The 13,815-nt window shown below is 46.1% G+C and overlaps 1 protein-coding gene across 2 annotated transcripts in view; it reads left to right on the top strand.

Annotated features, from left to right (window-relative positions):
• The first annotated feature begins 1,575 nt into the window (after positions 1 to 1,575).
• LOC144496905 (interferon-induced very large GTPase 1-like) overlaps positions 1,576 to 13,815 on the top strand; it is a 47,647-nt gene continuing 35,407 nt past the window's right edge. Inside the window, exon 1 of one of the 2 annotated variants that reach the window (XM_078217514.1) lies at positions 1,576 to 1,687. The gene's annotated coding sequence lies outside the window, so the exon portion shown is untranslated. Of the gene's footprint in view, positions 1,688 to 6,465; positions 6,528 to 13,815 lie in introns of those variants that run through there. The other variant, XM_078217515.1, reaches the window with a different exon arrangement.

Below are 13,815 nucleotides of genomic sequence, written 5' to 3'. Positions count from 1 at the left end.
TCGAGGTCGGACTCCACCTTGGATCTGATTGCGTATGGTACCAGACCTGCCTTCATGCTTTTGGGTGTGAATTCGGCTTCAGCTGCAGACTCAATTTCACTCCCTTCATCTCACCAAGGGTCAAATGAACACACTCTTGTATTTCTCCAAAGCATCGTTCATGATTCTCGGCTCTCGCATAATTTTACTGGCTTGCTCTGCCCATCGATGAGCGGGGCGAGCTGCTAAAATCCCAGCCAATGTTTCAGGTCCAGGTTTCACTCCCCTTACTAGTTCTGACGAAGGGCCACTGGCCTTTTTCTCTCCGCACAGATGTCAATAGATGTGCTGAGAATTTCTAATACTTCCTGTTTCTACATGAACAAAAATAACACATTTTGCTGGTCTCCGAGAGCAAGCAGACTCCAATGAGCCTTTCATCCTAGAATCATAGAAACCTACAGTGCAGAAGGAGGCCATTCAGCCCATCGACTCTGCACCGACCACAATCCCAGCCAGGCCCTTTCCCCATAACTCCATGCATTTGCCCTAGCTAATCCCCCCGACATTAAGGGGCAAGTTAGCATGGCCAATCCACCTAACCTGCACATCTTTGGACTGTGGGAGGAAACCGGAGCCCCGGAGGAAACCCACGCAGGCACGGGGAGAATGTGCAAACTCCGCACAGACAGTTACCCGAGGCCGGAATTAAACCCGGGTTCCTGGCGCTGTGAGGCGGCAGTGCTATCCACTGTGCCGCCGTGCCGCTCCTCTCAGCAAGATACCTAGCAATCTGAGATCTAGATTGGCACAATATTAAAAAAGACTTTTCTAAAAAAGTTAAGCTATGAACTTGATGATCAAAAAAAAATTCAATGTCAAAGCAACAAACTGATCAATTAAAAAATAATCACTAATAAAAATGACCAATAAAAATGCTAAACAACAGAGCTAATAAAAACTTATTTGTCTAAGAAGCAGAGCTAGAGAGAGACTAGACTCCAAGTTCTGGTCACAACAGGGGTCAAGGGTCATGCTGAGGAGTTAGGTTCAATTTATTCACATCTGCTAATACAACCTATGAGCTGGCCTCAGCAGAGCTTGTATCAAAGTGGGGGTGGAAATGGTCTCCTTTCAATCTGGGTTTACAGCCTTCCCGAGCCCAGAATCTGTATTGGTTTTTAGGGAGGGAGCAGAATAAGAGAGTGAATGTGTGTCCAGATCACTCCCCTTACTGTGTTGTTCTGGTCCTTGCACCCATTTATCACTGACAGAAAAATGAATGGACAGTAATAATGAATACTTGGGACAGTGCTGCACAGCATAGAATTTTACATCAAAATTGAGAACATGGGCCTGCATCACCCCCCTCCCCCTTTCTCCCCTCCCCTCCAAGCTATGGTGTGTAACACTATCTGCACCCCTCTGTCCCAAGTGCTGCACCGGACCCTCCTCCCAACTCATTCCCCCCACTCCCTCCCCAAGCACCACCACTAAATTCGACATTAAGTGCCACTTTACGAAAGTTATTGCCCAACAACAAGTTTCAGTTTCATTTCCTTGCGATAAAGATTTGTTCTGGGAACCGAAGTTTTGTTTTGAATAATTACTTCAGGGCAGTCATTCCTGTGAGTGCCTCCCAGCAGAAAGTGCTAAACTCACAGCATAACAACAGCAGAAACCAAGAAAGTTCATTCAGCATTGAACTGTGAGTGCATTTATTTTAATGTGTAAAGACTTACATTGCATGCATTTATCTCATGAACCTCAAATCTTATGTTTGCTAATATGAGTCTGATTACTACTGTGTGGTGCAATATTCAAAGTGATAAAATATCTCAGGTCTATACCCCATATACCATAATATTTGCCTGTTACAATTCTACAAATGTTCACTGTTTTTCATTAACGATTTAGATGATGGAATAGAAAGCCACTTGCCCACTTTTTGCCATAACAATTTATGAGTACCAAAGAGGACCTCAGCTGAGGGCAAGTTTTTAGGTCTTGGCCCCTTCATTATGTATGATCGCCAACTCTCCCCCGCATTATGCAATCCTTCCCCATCGATAACATGCTCTAAATATTTGACAGAGTCCTTGAAATCCCATGTTCTTGCAGTCTCTTTAAGGGTCCAATGAACACACTCTTGTATTTCTCCAAAGCATCGTTCATGATTCTCGGCTCTCGCACAATTTTACTGGCTTGCTCTGCCCATCGATGAGCGGGGCGAGCTGCTAAAATCCCAGCCAATGTTTCAGGTCCAGGTTTCACTCCCCTTACTAGTTCTGACGAAGGGCCACTGGCCTTTTTCTCTCCGCACAGATGTCAAAAGATGTGCTGAGAATTTCTAATACTTCCTGTTTCTACATGAACAAAAATAACACATTTTGCTGGTCTCCGAGAGCAAGCAGACTCCAATGAGCCTTTCATTCTAGAATCATAGAAACCTACAGTGCAGAAGGAGGCCATTCAGCCCATCGACTCTGCACCGACTGCAATCCCAGCCAGGCCTTATCCCCATAAGAACAAAGAACAAATAAAATTACAGCACAGGAACAGGCGCTTTGGCCCTCCAAGCCTGCACCGACCATGCTGCCTGACTTAACTAAAACCCCCTACGCTTCCGGGGACCATATCCCTCTATTCCCATCTCATTCATGTGCTGGTCAAGACGCCCCTTAAAAGTCACTACCGTATCCACTTCCACCTTGTTCCCCTGGCAACAAGTTCCAGGCACCCACCACCCTCTGTGTAAAAAATCTGCCTCGTACATCTCTTTTAAAACTTGCCCCTTGCACCTTAAACCTATGCCCCCTAGTAATTGACTCTTCCACCCTGGGAAAAAGCTTCTGACTATCCACTCTGTCCATGCCTCACATAATCTTGTAGACTTCTATCAGGTCACCCCTCAACCTCCGTCGCTCCAGTGAGAGCAAACCAATGCCTTCCACACCAGGCAACATCCTGGTAAATCTTTTCTGTACCCTCTGTACCTTCTGTACCCTCTCCAAAGCCTCCACATCCTTCTGGTAGTGTGGCGACCAGAATTGAACATTATATTCCAACTGCGGCCTAACTAAGATTCCATAAAGCGACAACATGACTTAACAATTTTTAAACTCAATACCCTGGCCGATGAAGGCAAGCATGCCGTATGCCTTCTTGACTACCTTCTCCAACTGCATTGCCACTTTCAGTGACCTTTGTACCTGTACACCCAGATCCCTTTGCCTATCAATACTCCTAAGGGTTCTGCCATTTACTGTATATTTCCTATCTGTATTAGACCTTCCAAAATGCATTACCTCACAGTTGTCCAGATTAAACTCCATCTGCCATCTCTCCGCCCAAGTCTCCAACTGATCTATATCCTGCTGTATCCTCTGATGGTCCTCATTGCTATCCACAAATCCACCAACCTTTGTGTCGTCCACAAACTTACTAATCAATCCAGTTACATTTTCCTCCAAATCATTTATATATATTACAAACAGCAAAGGTCCCAGCACTGATCCCTGAGGAACACCACTTGTCACAGCCCTCCATTCAGAAACGCACCCTTCCACTGCTTCCCTCTGTCTTCTTTGACCAAGCCAGTTTTGTATCTACCTTGCCACCTCACCTCTGATCCCATGCGACTTCACCTTCTGCGCCAGTCTGCCATGAGGGACCTTGTCAAAGGCCTTACTGAAGTCCATGTACACAACATCCACTGCCCTACCCTCATCAATCATCTTCGTCACTTCCTCGAAAAACTCGATCAAGTTCCCGTGAACACGACCTCCCCTTAACAAAACCACGTTTCCTCTCACTAATACATCCACTTATTTCCAAGTGGAAATAAATCCTGTCTCGGTGAATCCTCTCCAATAATTTCCCTACCACTGATGTAAGGCTCACCGGCCTGTAATTACCTGGATTATTCTTGCTACCCTTCTTAAACAAAGGAACAACATTGGCTATTGTCCACTCCTCTGGGACCTCCCCTGTAAGAGTTTTAACAACACCAGGTTGAAGTCCAACAGGTTTATTTGGTAGCAAATGCCATTAGCTTTCGGAGCGCTGCTTTCCACTCCACCTGCCGAAGGAGCAGCACTCCGAAAGCGAATGGTATTTGCTACCAAATAAACCTGTTGGACTTTAACCTGGTGTTGTGAAAACTCTTACTATGTTCACCCCAGTCCAACGCCGGCATCTCCACATCACCTCCCCTGTAGCCAGTGAGGATACAAAGATTTCTCTCAAGGCCCCAGCAATTTCCTCTCTTGCCTCTCTCAGTATTCTGGGGTATATCCCATCAGGCCCTGGAGACTTGTCTACCCTGATGTTTCTCAAGAACCCCAATACCTCCTCATTTTTGATCTCAACATGACTCAAACTATCTACACATCCTTTCCCAGACTCATCATCCACCAACTCCTTCTCTTTGGTGAATACTGACGCAAAGTACTCATTTAATACCTTGCCCATTTCCTCTGGCTCCACACATAGATTCCCTCCCTTGTCCTTGAGTGGGCCAACCCTCTCCCTGGCTACCCTCTTGCTCTTTATATATGTGTAAAAAGTCTTGGGATTTTCCTTAATCCTGCTGGCCAATGCTTTTTCATGACCCCTTTTAGCTCTTCTTACTCCTTGTTTAAGTTTCTTTCTACTTTCCTTGTATTCCACACTTGCTTCATGTGTTCCCAGCCTCCTAGCTTTGACAAATGCTTCCTTTTTCTCTTTGACTAGACTCACAATATCCCTCGTTATCCAAAGTTCCCAAAACTTGCCATACTTATCCTTCATCCTTACAGGAATGTGCCGGTCCTGAATCCCTATCAACTGACACTTGAAAGCCTCCCACATGCCAGATGTTGATTTGCCCTCAAACATCTGCCCCCAATCTACATTCTTCAGTTCCTGCCTAATATTGTTGTAATTAGCCTTCCCCCAATTTAGCACCTTAACTTGAGGACTACACTTATCTTTATCCATCAGTACCTTCAAGCTTACTGAACTGCTCCCCTACTGAAACATCGACCACCTGGCCGGGCTCATTCCCCAATACCAGGTCCAGTATGGCCCCTTCCCTAGTTGGACTATCTACATACTGTTACAGGAAGCCCTCCTGGATGCTCCTTACAAACTCAGCCCCATCCACGCCCCTAGCACTAAGTGAGTCCCAGCCAATATAGGAGAAATTAAAATCTCCCACTACAACAACCCTGTTATTTTTACACCGTGCCAAAATCTGCCTACATATCTGTTCCTCAATCTCCCACTGGTAGTTGGGTGGCCTACAGTAAACCCGCAACATTGTGACTACACCTTTCCTATTCCTGAGCTCTACCCATATTGCCTCGCTGTATGAGCCCTCCGACGTGTCCTCCCAGAGTACAGCTGTGATATTCACACATGTAACTCCATGCATTTACCCTAGCTAATCCCCCTGACACTAAGGGGCAATTTAGCATGGCCAATCCACCTAACCCGCACATCTTTGGACTGTGGGAGGAAACCGGAGCACCCGGAGGAAACCCACGCAGGCACAGGGAGAATGTGCAAACTCCGCACAGACAGTTACCCGAGGCCGGAATTAAACCCGGGTCCCTGGCGCTGTGAGGCGGCAGTGCTATCCACTGTGCCGCCGTGCCGCTCCTCTCAGCAAGATACCTAGCAATCTGAGATCTAGATTGGCACAATATTAAAAAAGACTTTTCTAAAAAAGTTAAGCTATGAACTTGATGATCAAAAAAAAATTCAATGTCAAAGCAACAAACTGATCAATTAAAAAATAATCACTAATAAAAATGACCAATAAAAATGCTAAACAACAGAGCTAGAGAAAGACTAGGCTCCAAGTTCTGGTCACAACAGGGGTCAAGGGTCATGCTGAGGAGTTAGGTTCAATTTATTCACATCTGCTAATACAACCTATGAGCTGGCCTCAGCAGAGCTTGTATCAAAGTGGGGGTGGAAATGGTCTCCTTTCAATCTGGGTTTACAGCCTTCCCGAGCCCAGAATCTGTATTGGTTTTTAGGGAGGGAGCAGAATAAGAGAGTGAATGCGTGTCCAGATCACTCCCCTTACTGTGTTGTTCTGGTCCTTGCACCCATTTATCACTGACGGAAAAATGAATGGACAGTAATAATGAGACAGTGCTGCACAGCATAGAATTTTTATATCAAAATTGAGAACATGAGCCTGCATCACCCCCCCTTCCCACTCCTCCCCTCCCTTCCAAGCCCCCAAGCTATGGTGTGTAACACTATCTGCACCCCTCTGTCCCAAGCACTGCACCGGACCCTCCTCCCTACTTATCCCCCCCACTCCCTCCCCAAGCACCACCACCAAATTCGACATTAAGTGCCACTTTACGAAAGTTATTGCCCAACAACAAGTTTCAGTTTCATTTCTTTGCGATAAAGATTTGTAATGGGAACCGAAGTTTTGTTTTGAATAATCACGTCAGGGCAGTCATTCCTGTGAGTGCCTCCCAGCAGGAAGTGCTAAACTCACAGCATAACTGCAGAAACCAAGAAAGTTCGTTCAGCATTGAACTGTGAGTGCATTTATTTTAATGTTCAGAGACTTACACTGTATGTATTTACTTTATGAACCTCAAATCTTATGTTTGCTAATATGAGTCTGATTACTACTGTGTGGTGCAATATTCAAAGTGATAAAATATCTCAGGTCTATACCCCATATACCATAATATTTGCCTGTTACAATTCTACAAATGTTCACTGTTTTTATTAATGATTTAGATGATGGAATAGAAAGCCACCTGCCCAATTTTGCTACTGACAGAAAAGACAGAATTGTAAGGAGCAGATGCAAATATAAAATTACAAAGAAACGTTGATGGGTTTAGTGAATGAGAAAAACTGTGACAAATGGAATTCAATGAAGGCAAATGTGAGGTTATTCACTTTGGACTTAAAAACGATAAAAGAGGGTACATTCTAAATAGTGAAAATAAACAAAGTGGAAGTCCAAAGAGACTTGAGGATGCATAGATCATTAAAATGTTATGGACAGGCAGAGAAAATGAACAGGAAGGGTAATGGGATTTGAGGAAAAACTTTTTCATCCAGAGTGCGGTGGGAATCTGGAACTCACTTCCTGAAATGTTGGTGGAGGCGGGAACCCTCACAACATTTAAGAACCATTTAGATGAACATTTGAAACTCTACAGCATACAAGGTGACAGTCAAGTGCTGAAAATGGAATTTGTGAAGGTCAGGGCAGACATGATGGGCCAAAGGGCCTCTTTCGGGGACAATCTTACCAAAAATATTCTAAGTGCTGAACAAGCGAAAAACAGATGAGTTTCAGACTTGTTTCTTCAGTGAGTTGAGATATGCAATCTTATGGCACTTAGTTAAAAAAAAGCCACAACGTGATTCTCGCCAGCAGGGAGAGGGAGCAGAGCCTAATCTCACCAGGAAGTCGGCTGCTGAGCTGCACGGATGCCACTGCACAGGCGCCGCGATCTCCCAGTGTATTGTGTCCACATGTACATGACACTTAGAGATCTCCTGTCACTGCCCCACCTCTCCCCTACAGACATCGGGTTCTGCCGTCGATTGCTCCTGGTGCCGGGCTCCCAAGGGGCACTACCCAAGTCCTGCCCCCAAGCACCTGGGGAGGCTTCAACTGGCTGGATTGGATTGTCCTGCTTCTTTTGGACAGGACATATCTGGTCAGGTTTCCACATTGTTGGCCAGATGCCAGTGTTACAGTTGTACTGGAGCAGCTTAGTTGAAATCGTGGCTAGGTTTTGAGCCAAGTCTTCAATACTATTGCTGGAATGTTGTCAGGGTCCATACCCTTTGTTATATCCAGTATCTTCAGCTGTTCTTGATATATTGTGGAGTGAATTGAATTGATGTAAGATGGAGATCTGTGATGCTGGGAGTATCAGAAGACTGAGGTTAATCATTCATTTGGCACTTCTGGCTGAAAATGGTTACAAATATTTCAAGCTTGTATAATTGCAAATGTGCTAGGCTTCCCTGTCAGTTAAGGATGGAACGTTTATGGAGCCTCATTCTCAAGTTAGTTTTTTAATTGTCCACCACTCTTCTCAAAAAAAAGGTAGTTTGCCCAGGGTCAGGCTAGCCCATTGCATCTTTCACCGAGTCGATGACCCTCCAGCAACATCTGATATTTGTCTTGGAGTGAGTACGTCGCTGGGAACAGCCCTGTAGAGCACACAGAGTCCTACGTCACGGAGCTATTCGGGCTGGACTTCGACAAAAACCATCTCATCTCTACTTGTTGCTTACAACCTGGTCTAGATATCCAAACCTCGCGAACATGTCATCAAGCTTATCAAGGCTTCTTTCTGTGGTCATCAACCTCAGACATATCACTTCCGGCCACTTTGAGTGTGAGTCAACAACCACCAGCAGCAAATGGCCTTATAGCGCACCCGCAAAATCAAAGTGGATCCGTTCCCAAGCCTCAGGATTGATCGAGACCCATGTTAACTACCTATCTGTTAACTACCTCCCAGGTCAATTTCAACATTTTCAGCCAGGATCGTCCGAACAAAATGGGGTAGTCACCTTTTACAACAAAGATAATTCAATGCACTGGTCTTTCAGCTGTATCTTGGCCAAGACATAGTCTTTAAGAGGGACCGCTGTTCCATGTATGTCCTCAGAGTGATGTTTGCTGGCTTCAGGAGTAGGTGACTCAACGTTTTTCTATATATGGATTCTGGGATCAGCGATACTGCCACACCCATGTCTATCTCCATCTTCACCAGTTTCCCTTTCACTTTAGTCATTCCAAACTATCGTCCAGAAATAGTTTGCTACTCCATGCACATTCAAAACCGCATCTTCTCAACCTGCTCTGCTTCAGCCGCAGACCCCACGGACTCCTCGTCCTCAATTGCACTTGCCACTTGCCATTTCTTCCTCAGTTTCCACACTGGACGCTTTGAGTTCCCCTTCTCCTGGGGCACGAGCGCTTTGCAGTTCTGGGCAATGTGGCCCACTTTGTTACAGTTCCAACACTGAGCCTCCCTCGTCCAACAACTGGCCTGCTGTGAGACATATGGCCACATGGTGGCATTCCTCAGGCCATGATTGCCTCTTCGGCGTTTCCGTCAACTTGTGCACCCTCATGCTAGCTCTTAATTGTGCTGCCCCATTGGTAGCGCATTCCATTGACATCGCAATTTCCAGAGCCTTTTTGAAAACCAGTTATACCTCTGCCAGTAGTCTGTTGAATTGCTTTCTGTTCGAGACAATATACAAGCCTATCCTGCAGGACATCCTGAAAGAAGGTCCCAAATTCAACATACTCTAGTCTTTTTACACTAGGGACAACTTAGGTGATGGTCTCACCCTGGTCCCACTTGTAAAAACGTTAGGTCCGTCCTTGACTCGGCTTCCCCATTCAATGCGCCCATTGAGCTGAATTGGCCCGCCATTTTCCTTTACTTTTGCTGCCAGCAGGGTTTCTCCGGCTCTCGAATACCTAGGCCCAAAGCCTGCCGGTGGCAACAGTGGAGGCAAGACCTTGTAAATGTTGATGGTGCCCGGTTCATTTAACAAGCTGCTTTGTTGCCAGCAGGGTTTCTCCCACCCCAAAAAGCTAGGCACGAGACCTGACAGCCCCAACCGTGGAGACAGGACTCTGTAAATGTTGACAGCGACCAGTCCGTTTTTTTTTTAATGGTACTAATTGATCTTCTCGGGGTTTCTTATTCCCTTACAGTGGATCACGGCACACGGTCCGTGATCCTACAAACCGTTGGTTACCATCTTTGTCGCTAGTTTTATGTATTCTGCTTCCTTGGACTCATAGAACTTAATCTCCAGCCAGACGGTGGAAAAATGCAGCAGGTATTTTATTTATTATGTCTTGCAGGCTTCACACTCCAACTCCACTGCTCCAGGGCAGTCCCTGGGCACATTTTCTTTCCAAAAATATACTTTATTCATAAATCTGTGAAAACATTATAATCATAGAAACCCTACAGTGCAGAAAGAGACCATTCGGCCCATCGAGTCTGCACCGACCACAATCCCACCCAGACCCTACCCCCATATCCCTACATATTTACCCACTAATCCCTCTAACGTACGCATCCCGGGACATTAAGGGGCAATTTTTAGCATGGCCAATCAACCTAACCCGCACATCTTTGGACTGTGGGAGGAAACCGGAGCACCCGGAGGAAACCCACGCAGACACGAGGAGAATGTGCAAACTCCACACAGACAGTGACCCGAGCCGGGAATTGAACCCAGGACCCTGGAGCTGTGAAGCAGCAGTGCTAACCACTGTGCTACCGTGCCGCCTTAAGTGGAAATTTCCACTCCATCTGACGAAGGAGCAGCGCTCCAAAAGCTAATGGTATTTGCTACCAAATAAACCTGTTGGACTTTAACCTGGTGTTGTTAAAACTCTTATTCGGTCAAAGAAGACAGAGGGTAGCAGTGGAAGGGTGCGTTTCTGAATGGAGGGGTGTGACAAGTGGCGTTCCTCAGGGATCAGTGCTGGGATCTTTGCTGTTTGTAATATATATAAATGATTTGGAGGAAAATGCAACTGGATTGATTAGTAAGTTTGCGGACGACACAAAGGTTGGTGGATTTGCGGATAGCGATGAGGACCATCAGAGGATACAGCAGGATATAGATCAATTGGAGACTTGGGCGGAGAGCTGGCAGATGGAGTTTAATCCGGACAAATGTGAGGTAATGCATTTTGGAAGGTCTAATACAAATAAGAAATATACAGTAAATGGCAGAACCCTTAAGAGTATTGATAGGCAAAGGGACCTGGGTGTACAGGTACACAGGTCACTGAAAGTGGCAATGCAGGTGGAGAAGGTAGTCAAGAAGGCATATGGCATGCTTGCCTTCATCGGCCGGGGCATTGAGTTTAAAAATTGGCAAGTCATGTTGCAGCTTTGTAGAACCTTAGTTAGGCCGCATTTGGAATGTAGCAATTCTGGTCGCCACACTACCAGAAGGATGTGGAGGCTTTGGAGAGGGTACAGAAAAGATTTACCAGGATGTTGCCTGGTACGAAGGGCATCAGCTATGAGGAGAGGTTGGAGAAACTTGGTTTGTTCTCACTGGAACGATGGAGATTGAGGGGTGACCTGATAGAAATGTACAAGATTATGAGAGGCATGGACAGAGTGGATAGTCAGAATCTTTTTCCCAGGATGGAAGAGTCAATTACTAGGGGGCACAGGTTTAAGATGCGAGGGGCAAGGTTTAAAGGAGATGTACGAGGCAGATGTTTTACACAGAGGGTGGTGGGTGCCTGGAACTCGTTGCCGGGGGAGGTAGTGGAAGCAGATACGATAGTGACTTTTAAGGGGCGTCTTGACAATTATATGAATAGGATGGGAATAGAGGGATATGGTCCCTGGACGGGTAGGGGGTTTTAGTTAAGTCGGGTGGCATGGTCGGTGCAGGCTTGGAGGGCCGAAGGACCTGTTCCTGCGCTGTAATTTTCTTTGTTCTTTGTATTCCAAAATGACCATCACACAAAAAGCAATAATATTCAGGCTCTTTTCATACATCAAGTAACATTCTGAGATGCTTCAATACGTTAAAAGGAAACGCTTCAGACATTTCACAATGGTCTTTGAAATGTTGCAAAGTTATTTTAAAGGATGTCTATGTAGAAAAAGTCACACTCCGAGGTGCTTCAGTACATGTAATATTTACTGCATGCATTCAGTGAGTCATTTGGTCCGAGGAGGTTCTACTCCCCTCAGTTCATGGTGGTTAAAAGGTCTTAGACAGCAACCTTCTCCATTGCGTCTGTGCAGCAGCTGCCCCAAGCTTTAGTGCATCCCTCAGCACGTGGTCTTTGGCTTTGGAATGTGCCAGTCTGCAACACTCAGTCGGGGACAACTCCTTGTACTGGGAGACCATCAGGCTTCAGGCAGGTCAAAGAGCGTTTTTCACCAGGTCAATGACCCTCCAGCAACATCAGATGTTTGTCTTGGTGTGCATCCCTGGGAACAACCTGTAGATAACAGAGTCCTACATGACAGAGCTGTTCAGGATAAACTTCCACAAAACTACCTCATCTCTCTCCAGACCTTCTTTGCAAAGGCCCATTCCACACCACGGTCACCTCGAGGGCAAGGGATGATACTCCGGGCATGTAGGAAGGATCTGAGGGGGAGGGTTTTTCTCACCACCGGCCAAGCTAGGTCTTGGTGCATGTTTGAAAGTTCTGATGATGAGACATTTGCCAGATTACTCTGACAGTCTGCTCAGGGAACCATCCAACAGGATCCACCAACTTCTTTCCCCGTAGATCCTCTAGGACATTATGAGCAGACCACTGCCTGATGGACTTGTGGTCAAAGGCATTTTTCTGCGTAAAGTTTTCCACAAAGGACAGGTGGGAGGCATTATACAACTCCTTGGATCATTCTGCAGCAGTGTGGCCAGACCCATCCTTCACAACACGGGAGACAGGTAGAACCTCAGTACATAGTGACACTTGGTGTTTGTGTACCGAGGATCTACGCACACCTTGATGCAGCATCCTCCGAAGGGTCACATGTGTTGCTCCCTTAAAGGACTATGCATCCCACATACACAAGGGAAGCGTGTTGCTAACTTTCAAGCATTGATATGTATTTGATATAGACTTTGTGTAATTGCTGAAACATTGTCAGTTTTGCAAACCTATTCTGTAAGTTTAACTGACATTTACCAAGGAACAAAAACATACAAGGCCTGACTGTAACATCGCGTTGCGCTCACTTCCAGGCGCAAAACCTTGGTAAGGTCGGGCGTGAGGCGAGTAGCTCGATCTGCGTCCGCCTCCGCACCGGTTCCCCCTTTACCAAGACCCGAAAATGGTCACAATCGGGACCGCGCCCGAAACAGGCGCAACGGCCATTTAAATGCATTTGCATGCGTTTAAATTGACTGAATGGGCTGCATGCCCAACTTTACCGGCACTTCCCCCTTTACCATCACGTTCGCCCATCTGGAATCGGCGGGAAACAGACATGCTCCATATAAGTCCGATCCGGGCACTCCGTCAGTGAGGGTTAGTGAGGAGGTAACTGCCCAGCGTGCGACAGCTCTCTGCTTGAGATCGTGGGGGTGTGAAAGGGGCGGGGGGAGGGGGTCCACTGCCACTCTGCCCATGATCAATAGAGGGGAAGGGGGAGTGGCATGCGATCGGTCTGGGTGACGGGGGAGTGGGGGGGATATAGGGGTCGGTAAAGTTGTGGGGGTGGGGCAATGTCTGTGGGGACCAGGGGGAGGCATTATCCAGCCCAGGAGCGATGTGGCAGGGAAGCGACACTCTATCATTTTGTCTGCGCATGCACAGTTGGAGGTGCCGTTCGGAGCTGCAGGATTTCAGGCCCACAGGCTTATGCAGCGCAATTCAGACTCGCTGATACTTTTTTCAGACAGAGTATGGGGGCACCTCAGAATAGGTCTTAAAGTCAGATCTGAAACACTCCCAGTTTCAAGTCCACCCAACACTTAGAATCAAAATGATAATATAGGGCCCATAGAGTAAAACAAATATCTCAGCAAAAATACATTGAAAAGCTCCTGTTTCAATAAAGTTAACCTTGTTAGGGACAGCTCAGAAACTCCAAGGGATATTATTAAGTGAGCCTCGACTTTTTTAATTTTGGCATTATGGCAAGCGTAAGATGTTTTGCTCCAGGTATGATTCGATTGACCCACTAGAATGTTTTTACTAAAACAAATTTTATTTAACAACACATTTAAAGTATAACAAAAATAATTAGGATAACTTTTGCCAATTGAAATACTTAAATATGACAAGGTACAATTCTAATCAGCTAGCTATCTCTGTCG

Source organism: Mustelus asterias, chromosome 8, assembly GCF_964213995.1.
Source record: "Mustelus asterias chromosome 8, sMusAst1.hap1.1, whole genome shotgun sequence".
Classification (NCBI taxonomy): Eukaryota; Metazoa; Chordata; class Chondrichthyes; order Carcharhiniformes; family Triakidae; genus Mustelus; species Mustelus asterias.
The sequence above is the reverse complement of the archived record's forward strand: the minus strand, read 5'-3'. Positions and strand labels throughout refer to the sequence as shown.